Genomic DNA, 16,279 nt, shown 5'->3' with positions numbered 1-16,279 from the left:
ACTCAGTCCAACGGATTGACAATTTATGAGGCTGATAGACACTCTCCCCTGGCCTTAGCAAGTGTGTCCTTCCTTAATGCATGCTATCAATGAGAGGGAGTCGACATCCACGCTCATCACTCTGACAGCATGCACAGCTATCATCAACACCACGTAGCCCACTGTCAGTAGTTGTGACTTAGCTTCAGGTGGAACCATGCGTTGTTGATAGTCAGACTTTGTCTGTCACGTGTGGACAGTTCTACAGACATTATGCCGTAATAGGTTGTTGGGAATAGATGCATCACTACAGTTCTCAGTGACAAAGGAATATACAAAATGCGGATTTAGCTTGGCTGTTTAATGAACGGTTGTACCAGAAGGACTGACATTGTGTGAAGTTTGTGATCAAGCCTTGGTCGGGGAAAGCTACCCGAATCAATAGCTGGGACTTAAGTACCTGACGATCCTGTTTGTAGTAATTCCGACATTCCGTGCGTCTATTGCCAGATGGTCACAGGTATGTGAGTTTTCTATTTAGGTTTATAATCCTATATCTAATATTTTCATTTTTGATGAAATGGAAAGTTAAGAATGATTTGTGTGTTTTAGCTGAAAAGTGAAATGTGGGTCCAATGTTTTTAATTTTTTAATGAAATGGAAAATTAATACATTGATTTGTGTGAGTTTTAGCTGAAAAATATGTGTCCTAATGACCATTTGTTCTGCATCTGTATGATCAATGTATTTCAAAATCATATCTCATATGTCATGTATTGAAATAATGATATAGAAAGTAATACTGTGTTTGATAAAATGATAAGTAATTAATAACATTATAATGCTAAACTTAGCTCATCAAATTATATTTTGAAAAATATGACTTTAATATCATTCAAATATAAGTGTACATTTGTAATTCTCTTATCATAATATCACCATAACTGTCACTGGATAAGAGCTTCAATAACTACTTTTGTGTCAAGGGAATAAATAGTACTGAAATATCGTTCTGTTATAATGCTAACCAAATCATGCTATTTTTATACCATTTTATGTTTTCACAGTTACATTCAGAGTTGTCTTCTTGATTCAGTTAATTTTTTAAGCTGGGGATTATATTTTAAACAATTTCACTGTGGTTATTTTCAACTAAAATCCATTTCCTGCTGTGTTTGCAATCTGGTTTATTTCGGTAACATTCAAGACATGCGTAGTGATTACGACTTCCTTGTGAAATAAATGAGAAATATATTGCCCGACACAATGGTCAAGTGCTTGATGCCATGATTTGTGGCAGTACTTGAAATAGCCCTACTTCCTCTGATCTTGTGTTGATAGTTCAGAATACCTCATATTTATTATGTTGAACCCACGTGGTAGTTAAATGTGCCTGATATGTATCTAAGACCACGATTACCGTATTTGACATAATAAGCGCCCAGGCCGCTCTCAAAATTAGAAATAGGGGGCTCTTATTAGAATATTATTTTGGTGAAAAACAACAGAGTTGAAAGATCGTAAATTTCGTGGTTTATGCTGACAGCCTGAAATGTTTATATACGACAGATATATTTTTTCCAGAATTTAATTTCCCATAATCGTTATATCGTTATTATTACGTCGAATACGGTACCTTGTTATTGATAGGTAATGTGAGTGGTGACTTTATTTAATGCTGCTTCGTACAATGATTTAATCATATCCTATAACAATGTGTCAGGTTAATATGGGATAAGCCCAAAGTGATGCTGATACTGACATTTACCATTTTAGTGAAAAGAGCAAGCAGGATTTTAATAAAAGCGAAATTTGGATTCAAATCAGGATTATAGGATCCTGCCATATCTAAGGGACATAATTGATTTTTTGGGGGCCATACACTGAAATTTGTGTTTAAAAAAAATAGTCAAAAATAAACATTTGAAAAGTGGGAAAATTGTTACATTAATCCTTTAAGAGAGTGAATGGGTGGGTGAGTGAGTGAGTGAGTGAGTGAGTGAGTGAGATGTAATGCCTCTTTAAACAATACTGTAAATCGTGAAACTAATGCGTCTCCAAAAGAATGCGACCCGGGTAGGGTCGGGTAATAGGGGGGTGGGTACGTGGGTAGTAAACTCAGACTCGTCCCAGCCCTAGTGGGTATTACAATATTTAAATACTTGTAAGGAGAAAAAGTCATATTTCATCAGTAAGACAATATGATATAGGAAATGGAATAATATGTTGCCATTTATTATCTATCATATAATGCTTCTAAGACAAGCCAGTAAATATAATCTATACAAAGCATGCATGTCATTGTAATTTCCGATGCTGTTGTCAATGTACCGTATTTCCAGTATTTAACCAACCTTCCACATCCATGATTTTTTTTAACTGAGTTCCTATCCGGAAGGCAGAAGATCGGTGGTTCGATTCCTGCCGAAAATAAAAATTATTCCCTTTAAATACTGAACACTATCAAAACATAATTTGCATGTTTTTCGATACGATCAAATAGAATCCAAAAATGATTTTTTTAAAGATGAAAGGCATTTTATGTTTTTCCGTAGTATTTCATTTTTTATTTGCCTGTGATAAAGTAGCTCGTCCTACTGAACAATGATAGCCATGACGGAGACATGGACATGATCGTCAAATCATGAATAAGGGTTGACGGATTAACCCACTTCAAACCCATCTGCTGTCCATCCAGTGTTAGGACTAGTCTGGATACAAATTGTTCCGCAATGGAACGTTATTGAGGACAGCAGAGACACACCATTAATGAAAGTAAGGAGATGGCCACGTTCCTCCCACAGCTATTGCCTTTAATTATTGTTTGATAATAGCCCAGGACTTGTAGATCAGCCAGCTAGACAAGTTTCTTCCCAACAATTACGTACAGTACTATTCCGTCTGTATCTTGGATCATTTCGAGATGGGGATGCTTTTAGTAGTACCGTCATCAGGAGATGTGAAGGCGGGGTCACCAAGAATGGACCAGATTGATTGAAAAACGTGTTGGTATCACACCATTATGTGAGTGAGTGAGTGAGTGATTTGGGTGTTGGAGTGAGTGAGTGAGTGTATGCAAATAGTTTGGTGTGAGAACTGACGCCAAGGTGTAGGTGCTTGATGTGATCGGAAAACGGGAGTCGGTGTCACTGTATAGTTCATTACTGTTTCATTGTATTGAGTGACTCAATATGAATGCGACACCCCCTCCTCTCAAGCATCAGTGGATTTATATCTAAACAAAATGTCTTCTGTCAGGTTTACACCTTAATCCAACCTTACATTAATCCAATCACACACCAAATAGCACCGCTTATTAGCGCTGAGTAGAGTACTTCAGCTAAAACAATACGTGCGCGCTGGCTCGTGTCAGCCTTTGATGCAGTCGCAAAGAGCAAAGACGCCGTGTTGGGTGGCGTCTGTCTGGACTTGCAGGTGTGATCAGTGATGACATAAGTGAGTAGAACGCTTTTCTTGACCCCAGCAGTGACAATTCACAGGATGTAATTAGTGTTTGAATGACAATGTTTATATACTTACTACAAGTGCTGCTAAAGAAATCAGTGTTGTGGAATACATAGCTGTATGTTTTCAGCATATGTCTAAGTTGGTATTTCTCCTATACAAAATGTCTTATTGTTGATATAAATGTGATGTTTAATAATGCGAGCAAAGACCACTCGCATTTTTCGCATTTAATTCACGATTTACAGTATATATATCACTGTGTGTCATTTTAATGTGTGAGAAAAGCCTGTGATGCATACATGAAACCCACAAGCAAGGGTTGGTTCTGACAAACCTTTTAACATAATCAGGCTGAATCTGGGATTCGAACCCATGATCATAGGATTCTGCATACCTAAGGGGAGCAACTCTGTAATTGCGAATTGCATCACCTCAGATGACTTGGCCACCCATTCTCCCTAAAGGCACATAACAAGTATTTCAGAGGGCGTTTGTGCTGCTGCTTGTCTGTACAACTGTACAACCGTACAACTGTGCAACTGTACAACCATACAACCGTACAACTGTGCAACTGTACAACCGTACAACTCTACAACCGTACAACCATACAACCGTACAACCTTACAACTGTACAACTGTACAACCATACAACCGACAACTGTACAACTGTACAACCGTACAACCATACAACTGTACAACCATACAACTGTACAACCGTACAACTGTACAACCTTACAACCATACAACCTTACAACTGTACAACTGTACAACCATACAACCGACAACTGTACAACTGTACAACCGTACTACCGTACAACCGTACAACTGTACAACCGTGCAACCGTACAACTGTACAACTGTACAACCGTACAACTGAATGTGAATGAATATGATCATGTACAAAATCTTATATTGTTCATACTAGGGCTGGGACGAGTCCAAATTTACTACCCGGGTACCCACCCCCCTATTACCCGACCCTACCCGGGTACCCACCCCCCTATTACCAGACACTACCCAGGTACCCACTGTAGGTCTCAGGAGATGTCTCTAAATGTCCGATTGGGAACATAGACCTGGCAAAACGTATTTAGATACATGTATTAAACACTCCCGGTCATTCATGCACTGAAGTTGAATTAATTTATATCTTTATTCAACCATCTAAAAAATGCGAACATTAGTGACTTGTAGTGTAACCATAGGGTTCTAGATAATTTTTGCCATTATACAATATATCACATGACTAACCACGGGTCCGGGTAGTCCCGTGGGTACCCGGGTCTTACTCAGTACCCACCTGACCTGGATACCTGAGTTAACCGTCCCAGCCCAAATATCCATAATAATATAATCATATTTACATCTGGAAAACTCCACAATATTTGTAACTTGATTCAGTATGTATGGTATTGTTATATTCTATGGACCCAGTGATGATATAGTAGAAAATATCAAGTTTAGAAGATTAAAAATGTAGGAAATATAGAAAACTAGCAACTCCTTTTGGTTATTGACGGTAAACTCTTTGAGCCATTTTTCCTGGTCCAGCACAACTTCTGGCCTATAGTACCTCATAATATTGATTGAGCATCCAAATTTTATGCAGTAATTGAAATTAGAGGCAACAGTTATAATGAACTCAAAGGGACTACTAATATTAGTTTGTTATAATCCTAATATGTGATAAGCATATATACAGGACATATACAGCAAATGGGTTCTTCGTAAAGCCATACACAACAAAAAAATAATTTCAGAGCTCAAGGGTTAGTGAACAAACTTACTTCAAACTTTAGTGAAATGAAATTGTTTTTGAAATTTGTTTGTAAGTTACAAGGCAATTACTGTAAATCTTGAAAATAACGCGAGCATGAATTAAATGCAAAAATGCGAGTGGTCTTTGTTTGCATTAAGGAAACTTTGCATTTATGTCTTCAAAATGACAACCAACAATAAGACACTTAGGATAGCGGAAATACCAACTTGAATATGTACACAAACACAGTTTATTGAGCAGCAGTTGTAATAAGTACAGTCAAGTCCCGTTGATCCGACATCGTTGGTTGCATATGATTATGTCGGATTAACGAGAATGTCGGATAAACGACATTAAGTAGTATCAACGTTCGTGATCACGATAGGGAATGATACAAACAAGTAATAAAAAATGAGAAATGAAATATTCATATTGTTTTATTACATTGTTAGCGGAATATGTTTTCTAATCATGCAACCTTTAAAGCTTAGCACAAAATAACTGTTACAGACTGTATGACTGATTCAAAATAATTTTAAAAGGATATGGACTGGCAAGTAAATTATCAGTCTTAGCAGGGGGCACTTTATCATTTATAGATTACAGATTGGTCTAGCAGTTGAACAGTGGGTGCTCATAGGAGCAGGGTGCTTATAACAGTGAATACGGTATTTGTTTCTTGAATGACATGCCCATCATATTTGGATTTAACACTAGGCCTTCTAATTTCTTTTAGTTGGTTGATCTTGATTTAAATGTAGGTGGTCAAATTATTTTTATTTTGAAATTTCAACATCAGATTAGTATGGCTAGTAATGAATGTAAAAAGTCTCCTAGCTATAGGTCACACCATCAGGGAAGTATGATTGCAAAATGATGCCGAAAGATAATTTGTTGTTTTTTGTTGTTAGAATAAATATTTTTCAACATTTTATTCAGCATTTCTTACAAACAGTGGTGATAAAATCTCCTGTTTTTCTTACAGCTAATTGCAAAACAATCGTCCAAAAATATTTTGATCAAAAGTATATTTTTTGGTCAGTTGGTCTCAAACCAACTAAAACAAACCATAAGGCCTAAGGCCCAACGAACAAAAGTGTCTGTGCAGACTTGTGTGTGGGAGATGTAGCAGGAAGGATGTGTCCCTTCGAGGCAGCCTGACATCTGTGGAGGAAGCTGATTACTGTTAGGATGACCAACTGGTGCAGTGTCCAGGTCAGTTGGGCACACAGACTAATGGTCCGGCTAATGCCTGACACCTCCAGATGACGATGACATAAGTTGAATGGGGGACACTTTGATTGACCCCCTTAAGTCACCTGTCATTACTCCATCAATACTGACTGCATAATTTCTTGATTGATGATGTCATTCAATCAGATTTGATTGTTTGAATGTCCTTGATTATAATTGATTTGGCTGGTGTTAAACCTTGGAGGTTTAAATGACTGAAATGATTGGGGCTTGTATTTCAGGTTGTACATTTCCTATTCAGCTAAATGACGTCTCGGTGACAGCTGTCGACAACATGTTTGTTTTATAACATCATGACAATGATCATAAAAGAAGATAACAATGGTCATGACAGTTTGGGTCACGGCCCAGGGACATTTCCCTGTTTATTATGACCCGTGAAGATCAGGGGTAGAATAGATCTTCAGCAAACCCATGCTTCACGTAAAAGGTGACTATGGTTATCATAAGCGAGATCGGGTGGTCAGGCTCACTGACTTGGTTGATGCATGTCATCGTATCCCTATTGTGTAGATTGATGTTCATGATGTCAGTCACTGGATTGTCTGACTCTATTATTTACAGACCAGCCATATAGCTGGAATATTGGTGAGTGCTGCATTAAACAATAAATTACTCCAAATAATATTTATGGTATCTCATACCAATGTGACACTTTGCTACAGGCAATTATGTGATAATTATGTCATATGTATGGTAATAGATGTGGTGATGAGGTTTGATAAACTCATCAAGGAACAGCCTGGAGTTGTGTGAACTAATAGAGGTAATTTCTGTCAATATTTATCAACATTTTAGGGTGCTATTGTAAACAAGGATGTGAATTTTGTTGTTGTGATTCTTTTGAATTCCTTCATGTGTGCCTAATTTCCTGAAATAGAATATTGATTTTTTTCATAAAAACAGAGACCAAATACTGAGATGGTCTCTGATAAAAGTGAGACACATGCTATCTTATGAATATGTTTATTGTAGGTCAAAAAGGGTTATATGAACATAATATCAGCTTTATAATTAAAATCACACAGGAGTGAGTATGTTGGATCTCATGCCATGTTGAAGGTAATATCCAGATTGTCAGACACTTATACCGGGATTAGTGTCAGGTTGATTATGCTAATAATCGTTACCTGTTTAGTGGAAAGTTGACCCTACATAAATGACAAGAGAACCAAGATGTGAAGTATTTGGAGGATATGTTTATTAAATATTTATTTTAATAACAAATTTAAACATCATATAGAATATTTGTCATTAATGTGACAGAATTGTGATATTATAGCATATCATTATCCACATGGTATCACTGTATTGAAATACAGTACATAACAAATAATATCCACCTCTTGGATCTGCCTTGTATTGCACGAGGCCAAGGTGTTGAGTTCCTCTCTGAGACTCTGTGAACTCAACTCTTGTGTCCCAGCCATGGTGATGCCTTACCTGTTTTTGTTATTGTTGCTTGCTTTAAGATTTTAATGCCTGTCACATTGCCTAGGATACGGCCGCCGTAGCCCCCGAAATCGAGAGATACCTGCTGCGACCGCAGAGGATCCTAGGTCCCGGTCGCCCTAGGGCATATCACTATCTTTTACAGACCGAAGGGGTCGACGTGGGATTATAGCGCGGAGATATAACTTTTTTAATTTCTAGGTTCTCCGTAGCAATTAGACATGCCGTAGCCATGCTATAGAGCAGTTCCACTCCGACCATACGTACGGTGGCCTTGTGTTCGCCATGAAGCTGCCTTGTGTAGCGGTAGCGTCAATCTGGCATCATGGTCGCCGCATGCTGCCCCTGCGGGTGCCTTGCGGCTACCTTGCATTTGTCCAAAACCTACGGCTGCCGCAGGGATGCCCTAAGTCGACCGACCGATCTTCATCACTTCAAAAGGCGTACGGCAGCTGCAGGTTTTCTGTCTCCACAAATTCAAAATACGCTGTGCGGCTTCCCTAACATGTGACTGCTACAGTGTGTGACTGGGAATGCTGCGACAACCCTATAATTGCTATTGGCCATAGATATTTTAGACGCCATGGCCGCCGCAGCAAATGTGACTGAGGCATAAGAGGTCGCTTTCTGCATCAGCAATGTCGGTTGATCTGTCCCTCTTTGGGACGCGAGTGGGTGAGGTGAGGTGAAATAGGGTTTAACGTCACGTCCAAGATTATTGCACTTACATAGCGATGTGCATGTAAGTGTGTGTGTGTGTGTGGCTGCTTGTACTAGTCCGAACTGATGCCGATGAGTAGGGTACACACATCTCTTGAGTTTCAGTATTGATAAACTTTCTTGTTTATGTATTGATAAGATTTATATTTTTGTATTGATACCATTTCATTTTTCATTTTTAGAAATTTATAGAATTTTTACTGATCTGTCTATGTATGTTTGAGTAGCTGAACATCTCTCAAAAATAGAGTCAGTTTGGCCTTTGCTATTGCATCTTACCTGACATAAACATCATGGTATATACTTCATATGGGAATTATGGAGAATTATTTTATTATATATTCTGGCATATAAGGCATTGAATGTACCCTTCGTGGATTGATTGATGTTGGAGACACAACAGAAATTATCAACACGAGTCAGCCAGCTTAGATCGGGCATTAACAGAAATGTTTCCAAATGAGTCTAGCAACATTTCATTTCTGAAAATCACTCCATTCGTTGCATCAAAGTTAGGATATTAGAGAAAATACCATCCATCTAATAGCCTTAAATGCAGTTGATAAAGTATTATATGTTAGTAATAAAGGCCAAAATACAAAACAAACAGACGATGATTAAAAATACAAAGTCGAAATAAGGTCAAAGGTAGGCAACTGAATAGTCAAATGTTATGAAAAGACATCATATGAAAAGAAAGAACAATGTGTACTAAAGAACGTCAAAGCACACGAAAGGACACTTAACTGCTAAATTACAACATTGATAATAACTTTAGAATGCCAGATGGCGCTGCAATTTGTAATCAGCTTGTAATCAGCTTGTTCCGCTGTGATATGATAACTGCACAATGTTTTACGTCCTTTTCATAAGATCTGAAAAGTGAACTTTGTTTGAGAATTGCGCTTGCGCTTCGCTGTGTCAATCTCAGACCATAAAATTACGAGGAGATGTAAAATGTTTACTTTCCTGTCTGATGGTGTAGTGTAAATGTAACGGCAAATATTAAACCAATTTGGAAGAGGGACACTTTGAGACTTCATTATGCGTAATAAAACAACAAATTTCTGCCTGATATCTGAACGACAAAAATATAAATCAAATGGATTTGTATGCCCCTGTCAGGGTTATGGGACCACACTGTCACATCTGTTACATGTACCCATAAGTGATGAATGAGGAATAGGTGACTAACAGGATCGGCTGGTCAGATTCGCTGACCTGGTTCATGCATGTCATCGATCCCAATTGCATGGATAGGTGCTCATGATGTCAATCACTGGATTGTCTGGTCCAGACTCGATTATTTACAGACCGCCATCATAGAGCTGGAATATTGCTGAGTGCGGCGTTAAACATCAAACAAACAAATGAGGAATAGTCATTATCTTATCACTAATTTATTGTTATTTTTATTATCATTAATAGTGTTCATAGTGAGCTGCATCTTCCTGAGACAGGGGCGGTCGGGTACCCTGGTGGTTAACTGCCTTGGGAAGAGTGAGTGAGTTTTGTTTTACGCCGCTTTTTGCAATATTTCAGCAATATACATGGCGGGGGACACCAGAAATGGGCTTCACACATTGTACCCATGTCAGGAATCGAACCCGGGTCTTTGGCGTGAGGAACAAACACTTTAACCACTAGGCTACCCGACCGCCCCTTGCCTTGGGAAGATGACGGAGCAGGTGTATCAACTAAGAATTATCTTATTTTGTTGTGTTCTGCACCTAAAAAATATGGATTATGGCCAGACAAAATGAATTCCTACTTTTTATGGATTTCTTATTTTTTCCATATTGCAATGAAAAAGAAATTGGCCCCCAAAAACATTACAAATATTTCCTTCTAGATGTTTATCTTAAACAAATGTGTCAGGTGGGCTGTTCATGTTTGTAAGCATTAGTCAAGACTTATAACCTATTGTTATTCTACCTTATATTTTTATCCACAGCTTTTCAGGTCAAACAAACATTCATTATGATATAGAAATCATTGTTTGAACATCAAGGTTTGTGATCATGAATTTTTATTAATATCTGTAATGGTGATTACACCAATTGATTTCCACAGTGATAGGTCAACCAACACTGTATTTTTTAGAACAAATATTAATAAATGGGATCTTGTGACAGATTTGAGCCATTGTGGACAATGATATCTTTGCAACAAACATTATCAAACTATGGTTAGTTTTTACACCCCTTACTCTCGATTGGCTACGATCATTTTGAGTCTTATGGACATGTCTGGCGCTAACAGAACAAGCTGGCAAATACTGTGTGGATAGCTTCATCCCTGATGACAAACAGATGATTGTTTGAACAACTTGGAGTTGCCTGAACTACAGATTGGCTAGAAATAACTTTGTGCAAAAAGTTATCAATATGAGGCTTGATGACCATTGATATGAATGTAGGTATTATGCCTTGTTTGACTTTCAATTTCTTCACCCATGGACATGTGACCATTGGCCTGAGTGGTCAGTGTCTGTCCCTTGTGCATTCGTGACCAACTCGTGTTATTCCGGGACAAGCCGAATAGCGACTCGTGCCCCTCCCGTGGCCATTTTCGCGACCGGGTTCCATCTTAGCGCAAACGGGCATACCTAAAACAATTGTCAACACGTTGCGTAATGGTTCACTTGTATTTCTCTATATATTATATATATTTCAGATGCAATTGAAAGCACATCGGGACATGCGGAATTAAACAGTATGATTGAACACATTTAAATGTGTCCTGGGTATAATTTTAGATGCTAGACATATGTAAAATCAAAAATTATTTCTGAGGGATTATTTGACAAAGAACTCGAAATCATATTTTCGCAGATAACATTCATCGATAGGGGGACGAGTCTTCTTGCAAGTCACGGAAAGGGGTGACTGGTCACGAATGTCCTATTGTATACGTAGCATCAACTCAACATGGATGCTCCACTCAGATTGAAGAAAATATTTGCATCCATGTAACATCCATCTTCCTATTTGTACATCCTTACTTTCATCCATCCATCCATATGCTGATACTGCCATCCATCCTTCCATATAGATTCCAAATCCATCCATTCTTAACTTTATCTATTCTTATTTCATTTATACTTCCATTCATCCATCTTCCATTCTTCTTCTGTCCTTACTGCAACCATTTCATCCTTATTTCATCAGTTCATTCTGAATTCTTCATCTTTCCAATCTCACCATCATCCTTCTTTCCTTCATCCATCCATCTTCCCTTCTGTCAACGTGCATGTGTTGACGGGGAATTAGCTCTTGGGGGAATAAAGGACAAAATCGACATCACTGTCCCGGAACGCTTTATGCACAACATGTAAACAATAAACAACAATTGCACAATGAGCGGAATACCTGCTCTGACAACACATAGTCAAACACAGCAATGAGCAGACTTTCCAGCTCAGGCGTACAAGAGGTGAACGGAGCTCCAGCTCACCTCAGGGCGTTTCCTACGAGCAGCATATCCTGCTCGAGGTCGTCCCTATGCCAGCACTCGGAATACCAAGCCTGACTAACACCCCTAGTAACTGTGTAATGGTAGCACATATATAGTAATGAACAACAATGGACAGACAAAGAGACAACAACGTTGCTTTGGACATATGGGCGTGATTAACAAACACAGTTCATGGGATGATCAATTAGGGCAATAAATGCCATACTATAAAAAGCAGTAGTTAAAGGGAAGTGATATGGTAGTCCAGGCTGACTGACAGTCAAAATACAATGAAATGTTGGTGAGGATTAACAACGGGGATTAGCGCCTAAAACGTAATGACAATTAAGTTATGGAGACATGGCTACAGGGTAAATTGCCCTTGAAGTCAAATGTACTGCAGACAATGGTAGTCATAAATCAGTCGCTATGACACTTCCACCCATTCTTACATCTATCCACCCATTTGTCATTCATTCTTTCAACCACTTTCCATCCTTATTGCCAGGCTCGCTGACTTGGTTGATGCATGTCATCAATCCCAATTGCATGGATCGATGCTCATGATATCAATCACTGGATTGTCTGGTCCAGACTCGATTATTTACAGACCCCCGTCATATAGCTGAGTGCGGCGTTAAATAACAGATAAACAAATCCTCCTTATTTCGTTCACCCATTAATTCATGCTTTCTTCCATCGCCCAACCATTCTTCCATCCATTCATGTGTCCATTCATCCTTTCAACCATCCGTCCATTACTTCTTCCATCATCGATCCTCACTTCCATCTATCCATCCACTCATGCTTACTTCCATCTGTCATTCATCCTTTTTACTCCATCCCCAGTGCTTTCATCCATAATTTCATCCTTACTTCCATGATAAAACCATCTTTTCATCCTTCCATCTGTCCATTCATCCGTTTGACATCCATCTTCACTTCCATCCTACCATTTATCCATCCTGCCATATTTCCTTCCATCCATCCATTCTACAACCATTCTCTATACATCTGCTACAACAATGCATCTTTCTGTCTCTCCAAGCAGTTGGTCATCCTGCCAAAATATATGTTTAGAAGCATTTTGACATGCACAGCAGACCTAACCCAGCTTAACAGCTACCCATTCCTCTAGACCTGTGAAGATTCTGGGGTAGAATAGGTCTTTAGCAACCTATTCTTGCCGTAAAAGCCGACTGTGCTTGTCGTAAAAGGCGACTAATGGGATTGGGTGGTCAGGCTCGCTGACTTGGTTGATACACGTCATCGATCCCAATTGCGTGGATCGATGCTCATGATGTCAATCACTGGATTGTCTGGTCCAGACTCGATTATTTACAGACCGCCGTCATATAGCTGGAATATTGCTGAGTGCAGCGTTAAACAACAGACATACAAACAAACAAAACCCATCCCTCCAGCCTGTGTGTGAACTGCTGACTGTAGATGTCAAACACTGGGGATCAATGGCCACTCTGGTGGAAAACTTTGTCCAAACGTGGACTTCAAAAACCGTTTATCTCAAACCTCTTGAAGAGGTTGTTTTTCAGACAACACCTAGGTATTAATGCAGAAATACAGTCCATTATGTTGTTTACTCAGCAACTGTCGTTGAGTCTGGGAGTGGGTATATTTTTTTTTAAACGCAGGGAAGAAGGGATTGTGGGATTGTTTCTGTTAAGGAGTCCCTAGGGTTGTATCAGATGTCAGCTCAATACAGCTTTCTGTATATAGGCGGGGGATGGAGGGGGGGCTGTGTGTGTAATACATCACGTGTCACTGTGTAGAGTTACATCCCTTAGGCAAACCAGTTATCTATGATCGTGAGTTTGAATCCCAGAATGCCTTCATTATGCTTCTGTAGGTTTGCTAACACCATGGTTCATGGTACTCAAGAAAGGGGTAATCATCTGAAACCTGCTTCACTTCAGACTTTCCTCACACTTAAAAACCTCTAATGATGTCACTGTTAACAATATAGGTTCGACTTTTCTCAGGTAAGCTAGCATTCCAGCTTAAGTATGCCCGGGTAAGCGGGCATTCCAGCTTAAGTATGCCCAGGTAAGCTGGTATTCCAGCTTAAGTATGCCCGGGTAAGCGGGCATTCCAGCTTAAGTATGCCCAGGTAAGCTGGTATTCCAGCTTAAGTATGCCCGGGTAAGCGGGCATTCCAGCTTAAGTGTGCCCGGGTAAGCTGGTATTCCAGCTTAAGTATGCCCGGGTAAGCTGGCATTCCAGCTTAAGTATGCCCGGGTAAGCTGGTATTCCAGCTTAAGTATGCCCGGGTAAGCGGGCATTCCAGCTTAAGTGTGCCCGGGTAAGCTGGCATTCCAGCTTAAGTATGCCCGGGTAAGCAGGCATTCCAGCTTAAGTATGCCTCTTGTATCACTTACATTTGCTTCAAACAAAATGGCGGCAACTCCATAATACCAGCCTAGTTCGGCAAGTGTGGAAACTGGACTTTTATAGTCAGTTAACTCTTGCCTCGGGAAGATGATATCACTCATGCAGCAGTACATCCACTTGTGCTGCTAAAGAAATTCATATTTGATAGGGTTCTTCATTGAATTAAAATTTGAAAACTTAGCAGGTGAATTCTAGTGAGATTGTTTTATGTCACTTTTAAGACTAGTCCAGCCATACAACAGCTGTGACACCAAGAACTGGACACTCAAACTGTGTCTTCTTTATAACAACCCATTGTTTTTACCCCTGCAGTGCAGATACAGAGCACTTAACACCTTTTATAAACCTCAGAGTGTTCATTTGTATTGATCGTTAGGTTTCTTCAAACTTGAGAAAGACCCACATGAGGTTTTACTTGCGTAGAAAACCCGGGACTTACTGTGGAAGACCCGGGGACTTGATTTTCATCGTTATTAAAAAACCTCAGAGTGTTCATTTGTATTGATCGTTAGGTTTCTTCAAACTTGAGAAAGACCCACATGAGGTTTTACTTGCGTAGAAAACCCGGGACTTATTGTGGAAGACCCGGGGACTTGATTTTCATTGTTATTAATAAACCTCAGAGTGTTCATTTGTATTGATCGTTAGGTTTCTTCAAACTTGAGAAAGACCCACATGAGGTTTTACTTGCATAGAAAACCCAGGACTTACTGTGGAAGACCTGGGGACTTGATTTTCATCGTTATTTATAAACCTATTCATTGGGATCGCTATTAAGTAAAAGTCCTGGGTATTTTATTAATATAACTTCCGTTCAGATTGTAACATGTAATGAAATATAAAATCAAATGACAAATATTTTTTTTATATTCCCGAGGATCGAACTCACAACCTTCATATCTGTAGCCCAGTGAGTGTACCACGAGGCTACAGAGGTGTTGATAAGCCTAACTGGATTTTAGAATGTCCTTTTCAAGATCCGTACGCTAGCAAAAGAAATTTTACGAGCGTTTCCTAAGGTTCATGGAAAATATCTTCGAAACATAAAAATGTTGATAAATGTTGATTTAAGTTTCTTTTTTTCGGTTTATAAGTCAGATAAAACACTTATCCAAGGTTTTGGTTGAAAATGTAAACCCGCCTGGTCGGAAAGATCCTGCGGGCCTTTGGCCTGCGGACCTTCGTCCCTTAGGATCTTCCCTCCCAGGCGGGTTTACATTTTCAACCAAAACCCCGGAACGTGTTTTATTCTTCACTTATAAACCCTGGTGAGGCCATAATTATACCTTCAAAAAATATATTTTATAATCGGTTTTCGTACAATTTCACAAAGCCAATACTTGTTACACATTTTCAAAATGAAAGTGTAACAAATGCAAACTTGCCACAAGCCCAAGATCTTTTACAGCATTTGACCATGTCAAGCCTATTTTCTGGTCATAAAAACTGGAATTTTATTGATTCCAGTGCGAAAACCATGCTAGAAACTGTCGATTTGTGAATAAGAATTGCCAAGTGTTGCATTTGAGTTTTTCTCATCAACGGATTATCTAATTACTTAACACAGTGAGTGAGTGAGTATGGTTTTACGCCGCAATATTCCAGCAATATCAAGGCGGGGGACACCAGAAATGGGCTTCACACATTGTACCCATGTCGGGAATCGAACCCGGGTTTTCGGCGTGACGAGCGAACGCTTTAACCACTAGGCTACCCGACCGCCCACTTAACACAGACATTATCATAAGCAAAATAATTTTACATAACATTATACATATTATA

General features: G+C 39.1%; 1 protein-coding gene across 1 annotated transcript in view; it reads left to right on the top strand.

Moving 5' to 3' along the window:
• Positions 1-230: 230 nt before the first annotated feature.
• LOC139446180 (adenylate cyclase type 2-like) overlaps positions 231-16,279 on the top strand; it is a 102,423-nt gene continuing 86,374 nt past the window's right edge. The window contains exon 1 of the mRNA XM_071227490.1: positions 231-499. The gene's annotated coding sequence lies outside the window, so the exon portion shown is untranslated. The remainder of the gene's footprint in view (positions 500-16,279) is intronic.

The sequence above is a fragment of the Haliotis cracherodii genome, unplaced genomic scaffold (assembly GCF_022045235.1).
Source record: "Haliotis cracherodii isolate W230 unplaced genomic scaffold, xgHalCrac1.p SCAF_10, whole genome shotgun sequence".
Lineage (NCBI taxonomy): Eukaryota > Metazoa > Mollusca > Gastropoda > Lepetellida > Haliotidae > Haliotis > Haliotis cracherodii.
Note: the sequence above shows the minus strand (reverse complement) of the source record. Positions and strands in the feature narration are given on the sequence as shown.